Consider the following 14,822-nt stretch of genomic DNA (forward strand, 5'->3'; position numbering starts at 1 on the left):
AAGCTAAGTGATAAAGCTTTCTTATGTAATATCAGTTACTTAAAAAAAAAAAAAAAAAAGAGTTCTGTTAAACTTACTGGCCGATTAATATAAAAAAAGTTGAGCAACAAGCCTCCCTGTATTTGATAAAGGAAGTGAGCCATGGCTTTGGGTCCCTTGCATGAGATTGTTGATTTGATTGTGAACCTGATGAACTGCATAGAGATGTTCCTCTAAGTTGCACTCTGGACATGTTGCCCATCACTTGTCTCAAGAGGTCATCAAAAGTAAGTATCATGTTCAATTGTTTGGTGTTTTCTAGCAAATATTTCTGGGTCTGCAACATTCCAAGAGCCACCTTATCAGCCAACAGTATAACCCACTGAATGTGGCTTAGTAGCACAGGCTCCAGCTTCATACTTTTCATGACATGAGTGATGTCCTAACCCAACTGTCAGAAACACTTTATTCCAGAAATCTACTCCACAGCCAGAAATCTAGGATGGAAAGGAATCCTCCACTTGTCCACATGATAAAAACACTGTTAAAATGTTAATGTGTTGGATTTCAGCTTCTATGTATGAAGTACTAAATATGACAAGAAGAGGAAGAGGAAAAGGGGGAACAGGAAGAGGAAGAAGAAAGAAAATAAGAAAAATGTAAAATAAGATGACAGACTTAAACTAAATCATATCAATAATTACATTAAATACAAATGGTCTAAACATTCCAATGAAAAGGCATCTAAGAAAAACCTGCAAGTAATACCATACTTAATTTTTAAAGATAATGCTTTCTTCTGAATTCATCTACTTAAATATTTGTTCATCAAAAGTGTTTATAAGAAAATAAGCTAACAAGCCACGAACTAGGAGAAGGTATCTTTGAAGCACATAAACACTAGTAGCTAGAATATACAAAGAACTACAAAGAGAAACTACAGACCAGTAGAAAAAGTGACAAAAGATATAGATACGCACCTTTCAAAAGAGAAACACAAATGGTCCATAATATGTGTAAAGATGTACAATCTCATTTATCATCCAAAAAAGCAAATTAAAACCATGAGAAACTACTTTATGCTCACCACAATACCAAGGTAAGTTAGCAAGGGTGTGAAATGATAGGAATATTTATTCACCACCCATGAGTACTGGTTATTTTCTAGAAAGAAGTTCAGTTCAGTTCAGTTCAGTCCTTCAGTCATGTCTGACTCTTTGCAACCCCATGGACTGCAGCACGCCAGGCCTCCATGCCCATCACCAATTCCCGGAGTTTACCCAAACTCATGCCCAATGAGTCAGTGATGCCTTCCAACCATCTCATCCTCTGTCGTCCCCTTCTCCTCCCGCATTCAATCTTTCCCAGTATCAGGACCTTTTCCAATGAGTCAGTTCTTCACATCAGGTGGCCGAAGTATTGGAGTTTCAGTTTCAACATCAGTCCTTTCAATGAACACTCAGGACTGATCTCCTTTAGGATGGACTGGTTGGATCCCCTTGCAGTCCAAGGGACTCTCAAGAGTCTTCTCCAACACCACAGTTCAAAAGCATCAACTCTTCGGCGCTCAGCTTTCTTTACAGTCCAACTCTCACACCCATACATGACCACAGGAAAAACCATAGCCTTGACTAGATGGACCTTTGTAAAGAAAGGGGTATTTATAGCCCTGTTCTCAAGAATCATTGGTTGAGACCTACTCCCATGGGCCCCTGGAGAAGGCTGCATTGTGCACTGGCCACACAGCATTCTACAGGGAGCAGGGAGCAAAGTGCTCAGGCATAGATGCAGACAGTAGCATCAGAAAATTGGTGAGAACACCAAGAAAGATCCAAGGTCATGGGTGAGGCACTGACAGAATCTGCTACACAACTAAAACCCAAATTGTCCATCAACAGGAAATGAATAAATCATGACACACTCAGGGTAATACTATGCAGCAGTGAAAATAAGGCACCTTCCCTGCCTCCTGAGAAATCTGTATGCAGGTCAAGAAGCAACAGTTAGAACTGGACATGGAACAACAGACTGGTTCCAAGTCGGGAAAGGAGTACGTCAAAGCTGTATATTGTCATCCTGCTTATTTAACTTATATACAGAGTACATCATGCCGGGTTGGATGAAGCACAAGCTGGAATCAAGATTGCGGGAGAAGTATCAGTAACCTCAGATGGCAGAAAGCGAAGAACTAAAGAGCTCTTGATGAAAGTGAAAGAGGAGAGGGAAAAGTTGGCTTAAAAACTCAACATTCAGAAAATGAAGATCATGGCATCTGGTCCCATCACTTCATGGCAAATAGATGGGGAAACAATGGAAATGGTAAGAGACTTTATTTTTGGGGGGGCTCCAAAATAACTGCAGATGGTAACTGTAGCCATGAAATTAAAAGACGCTTGCCCCTTGGAAGAAAAGCTATGACCAACCTTGACAGCATATTAAAAAGCAGAGACATTACTTTGCCAACAAAGGTCCATCTAGTCAAAGCCATGGTTTTTCCAGTAGTCATGTATGGATGTGAGAGTTGGACTATAAAGAAAGTTGAGTGCCAAAGAATTGATGCTTTTGAACTGTGGTGTTGGAGAAGACTCTTGAGAGTCCTTTGGACTGAAAGGAAATCCAACCAGTCAATCGTAAAGGAAATCAGCCCTGAATATTCACTGGAAGGACTGATGCTGAAGGTGAAACTCCAATACTTTGGCCACATGATGCGAAGAACTGACTCATTGGAAAAGACCCTGATGCTGGGAAAGATTGAAGGCAGGAGAAGGGGACGACAGAGGATGAGATGGTTGGATGGCATCACCGACTAGATGGACATGGGTTTGAGCAAGCTCTGGGAGCTGGTGAAGCACAGGGAAGCCTGGCATGCTGTAGTCCATAGGGTCTCAAATAGTCGGACACAACCGAGCAACTGACCTGAACTGAGCTGAGTGAAAATAAATGTACCACACGGGACTTCCCTAGGGGTCCAGGGGTCAAGACTTGGCCTTCACATGTAAAAGGTATGAGTTTGATCCCTGGTCGGGGAGCTAAGAGCCTACATGCCTTGAGCCAGAAAACCAAAACATAAAACAGAAGCAATATTATTTTAAAAATTTAATAAAGCTTTTAAAAATGAATCACATCAAAAAAACTTCTTTATAGAAGCGTGTACTACAGCTATACACCTCACAAAATATATAATATTAATCCCCAAAAAAGTAAGTTTCAATAGAAGAAATACAATTCCACTTAAAGATTAAAACACACATGGAAAGCAAGGATTATTTAGGGACACATAAATGTGCAGCAAAACTATAAAGGAACACAAGAAAATGATACACACAAAATCCAGGGTACTGAATTATTTAACATAGATTGAGACAATGTGTTTATAATAATCATGATAACTTTTTTTTCCTGAAACACGAATTTCAACTGAAAAAGGAAAAATTACATCTGGAGCACACGTGAGGAGGCATGACTTGGGAGTAAAACCAGATGGGTGCTCTTCTGTTAAGCTGCATGGCAGATGCACAGGTAGATATTTTATTATTTTTTGTTACAGAAATTATATGTACACTTTTTACATGTAAAATATTTTTTTAAGTCTGAAGTAGAAGGTATGAGAATGTTCACATGACTATCTGAGTGGAGGAATATTTGATTTTCTCTCCTTTTACTTTTCTGGATTTTCTACAATAAATATGCATTCCTGTTATGTTACTAAGACAACGTGAAGTCAGTTATGTCCCCATAAATTCCCTTATCTCCCAGTCCTAGCTCTACTCATCCTACTTATACAACCAGTCCAGGAAAGTAGAGAAATCAGTCATTTGATTCCCAATTGTAGTTATTAACTTATACAGAGATCCCTGGTTTGCTAATTCAGCTACAAATTTACATTCGCCCACAGGCATTAAAGTAAAAAAAAAAAATAAAAAAGTAGGCCAATTCTAAAATAAATCATCCAGTGGGCATTTAAAAAACTTGATAAAAATTGAAGGAAAGAGAAAATCAGAACACTATAGGTGAAACCCTATTTTAATAAATTTCATGTGATGATTTCTATTCTCTCATGAAGGGATTTTGAATTGGATTCAGGTTCTATCAAACACGGCTTGATATACTAGATTAAGACACTATATTTAAAATAATCACAGAAACAATTTTTTATTTTGAAACACGAAACCTGAAAGGGGGAAAAACACATAATCTCTGTGGACTAACGTTCCAAAGTGCTTGAAATAGCCAACTTGTGTATTCATCAAATGCCTTCTGTATTGTCAAACCATAAAAACTAAGATCATTTCTACTGCTCTCAGGAGTTACATCTATCACAAAAGACTGGCTCCACTATTTGAATGCAAATTTACAATCAATATCAACCATCCTATCAATGCTAAAACAGAATAAATGTTGAAGGGTTCCAGAGACTGACTAGTGTATTCACCAACAGAAGCAAGTGTATTTGTGATAGCCTAAAATGTATTTGTTCATTTGATTAGCAGAATCATGTGTTGATGATGCTCTGGTTAGGATGTCTCTCTTTAGGACTTCCAAAATCACTAGGGTTTTTGTATTCATAATCTTGAGAGGCGCACATGAATAGGCTTCAGGGCCTCAGGAGCATTTAAAAGCTAGTTGGGAAGAAAAGCGCCTGCCTAAATAGCTTTTGTAGAGCAATGGACCATGCATCTCCTTTGTGAGCTCACAGAAGCTTGGACCTAAGACTCACATGGCCACACCTACCTCTGCAAGTTTCTAGCCTTGACTCCGACAGCCCACTCTACTGACCCTGTTTCTTTAGCATGACTGTGTATTACATAAGTTGTTCAGAAATGTTTCGTGCCCTACAACTCAAAGCTGTCTTAACAACCAAGCTTGGGAGCAGCAATACAGACTTTGCACCAAATAATATTTGGAGGAAAGAGGTGACAAAAGGGAAGAGGGCCTCGAACTCGGAGGCATGACAGTGTGCACTTGGTAAGGATGTGCCGTTTGCAAAAAACAGCATACACATCATGCTAAGAATTCCAACTAATCCGAGAATCCAAGAAAAGATCCTGTAGCCCGTAAAGGCTGAAAGATGAAAAATCGAGTCAATCACAAAAATAACCAGTGTATTGCTTCTACAACATTTTACTAAGCCTCTACTCCATGTATTGCTTTCTGTTTAATAAAAGAAGAAAAGAAAAATATTTTCTGGATTTCCAAGGTAAAAAGCCTACTTCAAAGGAGCTTTATAAGTACCATAAGGCAATATTGTCACCCAGGCAATTCCAAAGTCTTTAAACCACTCTCAGATAACTAATCTGTTATCTGGCAACTCTTATGAGAAAACATCTTTAAAGAGTCCATAAACAATCATTATCTTTAAACAGCATCTTTAAAAACTAAACTCCCTGAATAACATAGATTTGTTTTTCAATTTAACTCCCTCAGACTCTACTTCAGAAGTCCTTCCCAACATTTTTAATTAAAAAAAAAAAATCCTTAAATCAAAAGCTAACAACAAAACAGGTATTACAACAGATTCTGTAAAAATTCATGTAGGAAAAAATGGGTTTGAAATAAAAATCCATGAATTCAGAGAAAAGGCAAAGAGACAATAAAAGCATACAAGTCTAAATGAGGAAAAAAATCTTTACATAATCATTTGCTTTTCCGTTTTAATTAAACTTGAATTTCAAATGATGCTGAGTTTATTAATAAGATAATTATTTATAAATCACTAGTGAGCAGATTCCATAGGAATTTTATGGTTTGTCAATATCAAATGGTAGTGTAATCTAAGAATTTAGTGAGTCAATAAAATAAAAGGTAATCATATACACCCACACTGAGAAATCCATTGCAGACTTGGGGGGAGAAGGGGGGACCGGGTGTCAAGTTACTTTCAAGGCACCAATTAAACCAAATGCTTTAGCCCTGAATAATCCATTTGCTCCTCAATCTAGCTCATTCCCCCTCCCCCAACCAAACAGCAAGCTCCCTTATGCACAGTACGTATTTTGAGCGATGCAATCAGCCATGTTCAGAGCTGGAAAATATTCACTGATCACATGAATACTTAGACATATCAGGTAATCTAAACAAATGTTGAGTCACCGAAATTTACTATTTACAGTTCACCCCAGTAAGCTCTGTTGACTACATGCTATTTACAAGGCAGCCTCCTCTTGCAAGCTTAAAACCTCTAGCAAAACACAGTGTAAGGACCAGATTTCCAATGCCCTGAAACAAACGCCTTATTTAGGTTAAGCATAAATGAGTGACAACATGTATACACATATGTGAAAGTGTGGAGAAAGAAATTAGGAAGAAATTTCCCTGAATTCAACATAAGTGATTTGGAAATTCAGAAGGCAGTTCAAACCAGTATAAAGCACTGCATAAGTAAGAAGGTGTCTGAACACGCAGATCTTAAAATCCTCCATATTCTTGAATAAAGTATAACTTTAGGATGGCAGAAATCAAACGATCTGAGGATTATAACCCAATTTTAAACAATGCAAAGCTGGGCGGTGTTTCAATTTTTCTAGCAATATATTACTTCAATTTAATATTTACAAAAAAGCAAAGCTAATCATCTCCTAATCCAAAAATCTTGATTATTATACAGAGAAGTGTTTCTGTTAAAGAAGAAAATAGGCCTGCCTGGCTCCTTCTCCTCTGAAAGAGCACTGATATTGACCTCTCCTCTTCTACAGAGGAGGTTTACCTGCAAGGCCAGAACTGCACCCACTGACTGTGTGACTAATTTCCACTGCAACAGCATTAATGCAAGTCTGGCAAGTGCAACAGCCATTTACACTAACATCCTCTTTTACACAACTGCTTTTACTTGTGCTAAAAACTCAGCTGTCACATCTACATTTTTTCTAAGATAATAATCCCTCTAGAAGAGTCACTGAAAGGCCACAGCAGACCAACCAAATGTTGAGGCCCTTGAAGGTTGAATAAGCCCATTGTCTGGTTTGGAACAAGAGGTCTGTATTCATGATGAATCCAGAGTCAAAAAAACTAAAGCAGAAAAAATACTTAAAATTCAGAGACAGTCAAAAAGTAGCTGAAAACTCATCCACAATTTAAAACTACCATCTCCATGTTCCGTGTCATCTTCTATGATTCCATTTCAAAATAAAAATGTGGAGATAATATAAATTTATGAGGGCATTTATTTGATATAACAAGTTGTTTTTTCAATTTCTCCTGAACATTTACATTGTGGGAAAGTAGAATATTCTCCCTATCTTAAAAACCTTTAAAGTGAATTGGAGATTAGTCAACTTATTAAGCACTCAATTTTAAGCTTTGGCTAAAGATATAAATCATAGTAAAAGAATAATACTATTTTATACGTATATCTCTCTGTACGGTTTACTAAGCAGTTTCACCTAAATTACCTTCCTTAATCCTTATAACAATCCTGTGAAGTAGGAATGATTGGCCTATAATATAGATAAGAACATTGGTAATTGGTATAGAAGATATTTGCCATGTTTTCTGACTGGCCAGCACCTTTGGAACACCCTTGATGTAGCTGGGTCATTTTTGACCCAGGTCAAAATGGGTCAAAATTTGAAAATGGGTTGAGGGCCCATTTTCCCAAGATAGAACTTGAGAAGCTCAGTTCTCCAGCCAGCTTGCCGCTAGGCTGACTTCAGCACCACCAATCAGATTCACTCTTGCAAAACTGGTATTCACATATGACCAACTGGATGAAGGACGATGCATTCTGGTGTGGATTTGCTTTGCTTTTATTGGTCAAGATGGTAGCAGAGGTTTCCAGCTCAGGAGGGCAACACTGCAAGTGAGTTCCCAGGCAGCACTACTGTTGACAGTGGTTGCAATTAAATAGATTTCCGGGCAACACTGTCAACCACAGCATCGCGTGCTCAGTTCAGAAGCACACCAGGCAACAGATTCTTCTCTGGGCCAGTTTGCCGGCGTGGTGTGGACACTGTTTCTGAAACTTGACCTATGTGCCTAGTTCTTCAGCCTCCCAGGGAGGCTCTCTCTTATGAATGTCTCGATATCCTTTCATAAGCTTCATTTCTGCTCAAAGTGCATTTTCTGTTGCTTACAATAAGGAATTCTGACTCTTCAGTGAAGCTGGCAAACATTCATTCTCTTTGAAAAGTCTTCTCCAGGCAAGGAACCTTTAAGCTGAGTCCAAAAGGATACATGAGATTCAACCAAGCAAAACTGTGGGGAAAGAGGAAAGGCAATCCCCAGGCAGAGGGCCTGGCAGTGCAAAGGTCCTGTGGTAGAAAAGATGACCAAGAAATCACGAATAAGATGGGAAGAACTTGATGAAATAAAGCACACAAGTGAGCAGAGGGCAGTGCATAACGCATGGCAGAACTGGTCACGGGTTCCCTGCATATCAGAAAAAATTTCCCTATTAGGCCAAAATAAAAGCAGGCATAAGCAACAAACATTCAAAGTTTTACCCTGAGAATTTTCAGAATAAGGCTAATTACTACCCCACCTACAGAATGGGCTCTGAAAAATGTAAAGATAGTGATCATCTTTTTCACGTATTTTTTATTTTCCACACTGAAACCATCCCAGCTTCTTTAACTAAGTAATATCCCAGCCATGACAATCTAGAGGTGAAAGCAATGGATCTGAACTGAGGAAACAGGTTTGGGCCTTGATGCTAGACTTATTACATGCATGATCTTAAGAAATCACTGACATTATCTGGAAAGTTGCCCACATTTATAAAATGTAAAAGAATCTACTGCCCTTCAGATCTCATAGAATTATTCTGAGGATTAGATGAACCAAGAAATGTGGGAGCTCCATACAACATTAGGTATCGATGCGTGTGTGCTAAGTTGCTTCAGTCGTGTCTGACTCTTTGCACCACTGTGGACTTTAGCCCACCAGGCTCCTCCGACCAGGAGATTCCCCAGGAAAGAATACTGGAGTGGGTTTAGGTATCGTTAGAAGAGAGTAACTGTAATGACCATTCCAGTGTTCATTCTTTCTATAGCACGGTCGGCTAAAGCAGCAGTCCTCGACCGTTTGGCACCAGACACTGGTTTCGTGGAAAATAATTTTTCCATGGACAAGGGGCGAGGGGTGGGGGGTGGTCTCTGGATGATTCATGTGCATTACATTTATTGTGCACTTTATTTCTATTATTATTACATCAGCTCCACCTCAGATTATCAAGCATTCGATCCTGGAGGTTGCGGACCACTGTCCTAAAGGATAAAGAGGAATGCCAATATGTTGAACTAATCAACACTCTTAATATGTCCAGAGCTGTATAGACTGTAATGTTTCAAAAGCAATTTGTCACAAGACCAAAAAAAAAAAAAATTAACAATATAAAGTGATAGATGTTAACTTATTGTAGTGATCATTTTGTAACATGTTATATTGTCAATATCAAATTATTATGTTGTAAACCTTTAACTTAGGGACTTCCCTGGAGGTTCAGTGGTTAAGATTCTGTGTTTCCACTGCAGGAGACACAGGTTCAATCCCTGGTCAGTGAACTAAGATCCCATATATCTTGGCTCAGCCAAACAATTAAAAGATAAAAATACTTTAAACTTGTACAATGTTACAGGTTGGTTATTTATCAAATAAATTGGGGGAAAAAACTCAGTCCTAGCCAACTTTCTAGCATGATGCTGTGTCCTTTTTTGAGCCTCCTTACTAACAAGTTTTCAATGAGAAGTCACCCATTGAGCAACACTGAATGTAAATCACCTGATAATATACAACTGGATTTCCTACATGCCAGATACTGTGAGCGAGAGCGTGAAGAGTCACCTCAGTCCTGTTTGACTCTGCGACCCTATGGACTATAGCCCACCAGGCTCCTCTGATCATGGGATTCTCCAGGCAAGAATACTGAAGTGGGTTGCCATGACCTTTTCCAAGAGATCTTCCCAACCCAGGGATCGAACCCTCTTCTCCTATGTCTCCAGCTTTGGCAGGCAGGTTCTTTGCCACCAGTGCCATCTGGGAAGCCCAGATACTGTGCTAAAGGCTAATAATTTTTGTTAATTAAAATTAAAAAATAAAAGTAGTTGGACTAAGCGAGGTTACTTTGTGATGATTTCTCTTTTTAATTCTAAACCATTTCAGGATAAGTTAATAGTGAATCTTCTGGTTTTGACCTCAAATGAACTCACAATATAAAAGACAAAAATAAATATACTAGCATAACTCTTGATCATAAGAGGCAAACCATCCTTTTCTAAAGGACATCCTTGTCTTAGTCATCTTTGTATAACAGGGATATAATGTCCGTCCCGAAAACACTTAGGCAAGCAATAATTTTTTGACGACTGACTGAATACATGCAAGATGTACAAGCTGCCATAAAAGAGCACAGAGTATATGAAAATGTTTTACTATAAAATGAAAATAAATCTTTTATACATATTAAATACAATGATTATAAATATTAAAAATAATTACAATGCTGTTGCTGTTTAATTGGTGAATTGTGTCCGACTCTTTTGCAGCCCCGTGGACTATAGGCCAGGAGTCTCCTCTGGCCACGGGATTTTCCAGGTAAGAATACTGGAGTGGGTTGGCACTTCCTTCTCCAGGTGATCTTCCCGATCCAGGGACTGAACCCAAGTCTCCGGCGTTGGCAGGCATTCTTTACCTATGAGCCCCCTGGCAAGCCCAGTGAAGGCTAACATTTATGAGCATTTTTTTTACATGGTCCTAGATACTATGTTTGGGCTTTCCTGCTGGCTCAGCTGGTAAAGAATCCGCCTGCAACGCAGGAGACCTGGGTTCGATCCCTGGGTTGGGAAGATCCCCTGGAGAAGAGAAAGGCTACCTACCCACTCCAGTATTCTGGCCTGGAGAATGGCAGGGACTGTATAGTCCATGGGATCGCAAAAAGTTGGACACGATTGAGCAACTTTCACTTCACTTCATTTCAGACACTGTTTAATCCTTGACATGGATCAACTTAGGTAGTATCCAATGGCTGACAGTGGGAGGGAGGTCTGGGAAGATGTCACAGGAAAAGTGATGAGTTTTTAAGGATTTCTTGGCCATCATAATTAGAAGAGGGTAACGTTTATATTCTTCATCTGTATCTAGCCAAATCATTCCCCAATTTGAATGTTAAGGATAACTTGATAAATCACAAAGTGAATTCTCAGAAATGGCCAGGTATGCATTCAAATCCATGACAACCAAGTTTAAAACATTTCATTTGAGTATATTTGAGTACTTTTGGGATTCACAGCCTTAAAAGTATCAGAGATCTGAATAGACATTTTCCTAAAGACATACAGATGGCCAACAAGTACATGAAAAGATGATTATTCATCATCAGAAAATAAAATTCAAAACCACAAGATGCCACCTTACATCTGTCTGATGGCTATTATCAAAAAGACAAGAAATAACAAGTGTTGGGAAAGATGCGGAGAAGAAGGAACCCCAGGAATGTAAATTGGTGCAGCAACTATGGAAAAGAGAATATGGATTTTATCTGAAAAATTAAAAATAGAAGTGCCATAAATCCAGCAATTCTACTTCTGAATAGTTATCTAAAGAAAATGGAAACACTAATTCAAAAGATATACGCAACCCAATATTCACTGCAGTATTATTTACAGTAGCCAAGATATGCAAACAACCTAAGTGTCCATTGGTGGATGAATGGATGAAGAAAATGCGGTGTCTGTGTGTGTGTGTGTGTGTGTGTGTGTGTGCTTAGTCACTCAGTCGTGTTCGACTCTTTGTGACCCCAAGGACTGTAGCCCACCAGGCTCCTCTGCCCATGGAATTCTACAGGCAAGAATACTGGAGTGGCTTGCCATACCCTCCTCCAGGGGTTCTTCAGGACCCAGGGGTTGAACCTGGGTTTCCTGCATTGCAGGCAGATTCTTTACCGTCTGAGCCACCAGGGAAGCTTTACATATATAATGGAAGATTATTCAGTCATTAAAGAAATCTTGCCATTTACAATGACATGAATGGATAATTCTGCTAAGTGAAATAAGTCAGACAAAGACAAATACCATATGATCTCACTTTTATGTTAAATCTTTTAAAAAAAAAGAAAAAGAAAACTCATAGAGAACAGATTGGTGGTTGGGAATAGACGAGTGAAGAAAATGGGTGAAGGGAGTCAAAAAGTACATTTCAGTTAAAAAATTAAATAGCTTTGGTGACTATAGTTAATAATACTGTACCGCACATTTGAAAGCTGCTAAGAGAGTAAATCTTGAAAGCACTCATCACAACAAAAAAAAATTCTTCAACTATGTGTGGTCACGGGTTATTAACTAGATATATTGGAGTGATCATTTCACAATATATACAAATATCAAATCATTTTGTTGTACATATGAAACTAATAGAATATGTCAACTACACTTCAATAAAAAAGAGGGGAATTTCACAGACTTGCCCAAACTATTCCTACAACATGTGAAAATTCATCATATTCGGAAAAAAAAAATGCTAGTAACTTACATGACATTCCACAGCCCAGCTCAGAAGGACATTCCAATGTTTAACAACTCTCCCAATCAGAATGTGAGGAAAGCAATTCTGACCCGCAGTCACAGACGTGGGCATAAGTTTCCAGATAGCAAAAGCATCTGTAAGTTAAAAGAGAACATTCATCCAAAATGGAAGTTGAAAAGAGTATTAAGAAATAATAGCAAGGGATTTCTCTGGTGGTCTAGTGGCTAAGACCCCATGCTGCCAGAGCAAGGCGCGCAGATTCCCCTGGTTGGGGAACTAAGATCTCACATGCCATGTGGCACCGTCAAAAAATTTTAAAAAATTAAAAAATAATTTGAAAAAAGAAGTGAAAGCAAGACTAAGACACTGTTGGGAAGAGAAGTTGATCCACGAGCTATTTAATTCATTAAACTGATACCCAACTATTCAAGTATTTTCAGAACCTAATTTGATTGTGCCCTGATCTTCTGTTACATATTAATTAAGATTAGTTGAGCATATAAATGAATCTTGAGCATAATATCTTAGAGTGAACAAGACTGGAAAGAATCAGAATTGGTCTATCAAAGAAGGAAAAGTGGGGAAAGGCAATCCTTGGGGAGTCTTTGACCCTCAAGGCAGGGGGGCCAGAAGTTGATTAAGGTTCCTGGCAACCTAGAGCCTATTGTACAGAGTGAAGTCAGAAAGAGAAAGACAAATGTCATATATTAAGACATGTATGGATTCTAGAAAGATGGTACTGATGGGCAGCAGTAGAGACGCAGACATAGAGAACAGATTTGTGGACACTGTGGGAAGGAGAGGGTGGGACGGATTGAAAGAGGGGCATGGAAACATACGCATGACCATAAGTAAAACAGATAGCCAGTGAGACTTGCTGTGTGCCCCAGGGAGCTCACCCCAGTGCTCTGTGACAACACAGAGGGGTGGGATGTGGTGGGAGATGGGAGGGAGGTTCAAGAGGGAGGCGACATATGTAAACCTGTGGCTGATTCATGTTGATGTGTGGCAGAAACCAGCACAATATTGTAAAGCAATTATCCTCCAATAAAAATTAAAAAAAAAATATGAAGTCAGCTGGAAGTACTTAAGTCTTTCTTGGAAGAATGCCCAAATCATGATGAAGGCAAAGAAATGCTGCAAGTGTGAGCAGAACTCTAATGCAAACATTGTTTTCTTATTTCTAATCTGCTGTCCTCCTATTTCCGTATCCGGGTATCATGCCTTTGAACAATAAAAACCTAGTGATACGGTCTTGACTCATAATTAACTTGTTACCGAGGATATCCCTGTATTATATTTTCTCTGACTTGCGTAAAAGGTGTCATTCACCACTTTGCAATCTTTTGATTAATTTGTTTCCCGTTTATTCAGGGTTCTTTGTATATTGTGTTTAGGTGAGTGTATGTGTGTATCAAATGATTATATGTAGATACATGCAATCTAAACCAAGTCTTATTGTAGAGGTTTAAGGTTAAGAAGGGGCAATATTAAGTACCAAGTCTGCAGACTACTGAACTGAAATAGTTTTTTTATTGGAGTATAATTGTGTTACAATGCTGCGTTAGTTTCTTCTGTACAAGGAAGTGAATCAGCTATACATATACATATATCGCCTCCCTCTTAGACCTCCCTCCATCCCACTCATCTAGGTCATCACCGAGCACCGAGCTGAGCTCCCTGGACATGACAGCAGCTTCCCACTAGCTATCTGTTTTACATATGGAAGTGCATATATGTCAATCCTAATCTTTCAATTTGTCCCACTCTCCCTTTCCACTCCTGTGTCCACGTGTTGGTTCTCTACAGTTTCATCTCTCTTCCTGCTCTGAAAATAGGTTCATCTGTACCATTTTTCTAGATTCCATATATATGCCTTAATATACAATATTTGTTTTTCTCTTTCAGTGTCTAGATTTTCACAATTAAAATTGTCTTCAAACTTTAAATACCTTTAATTTTCCAGGATCTCCCCCCGCAAAACACCATTTTCTACCATCAATACGATTTTAAGCTTCACAAAAGATCTATCTATGAGTCACTGGCTCCTCTATCTCCAAATCAACATCATTCATAGACCATTTATTTCTTTTTTTTTTTTTTTTTTATTTTTAAAATTAAAAAAAAAAAAATTTCAGGTATACACATGCTCCCCATCCTGAACCATTTATTTCTTAAAATAACCTGTTAATATTCATTTTATTCATCAGTGTAAGTAGGAGAGCTAAGGTATAATACTCTGAAAACCCAAACTCAGTAATCTGCACAGCACAGATCTTGTCTCCTTACAATTGCTTCTGCCAGGGGACTGCGGGGAGGCAGGGAGGGGGTGAGGACAGCCTTGGGAATTTTAAATGACAGAGTCACCCAGGGAAAGCAAGCTTATTTTT

General features: G+C 38.7%; 1 long non-coding RNA gene across 6 annotated transcripts in view; it reads right to left on the reverse strand.

Moving 5' to 3' along the window:
* The window catches only part of LOC133236618 (uncharacterized), a 405,417-nt gene that overhangs the window by 329,909 nt on the left and 60,686 nt on the right, over positions 1 to 14,822 (reverse strand). For all 6 annotated transcript variants that reach the window (XR_009732945.1, XR_009732943.1, XR_009732941.1 and 3 more), the window contains one exon: positions 12,439 to 12,566. This is a non-coding gene — a long non-coding RNA (uncharacterized LOC133236618). The remainder of the gene's footprint in view (positions 1 to 12,438; positions 12,567 to 14,822) is intronic.

The sequence above is a fragment of the Bos javanicus genome, chromosome 23 (genome assembly GCF_032452875.1).
Source record: "Bos javanicus breed banteng chromosome 23, ARS-OSU_banteng_1.0, whole genome shotgun sequence".
NCBI lineage: Eukaryota > Metazoa > Chordata > Mammalia > Artiodactyla > Bovidae > Bos > Bos javanicus.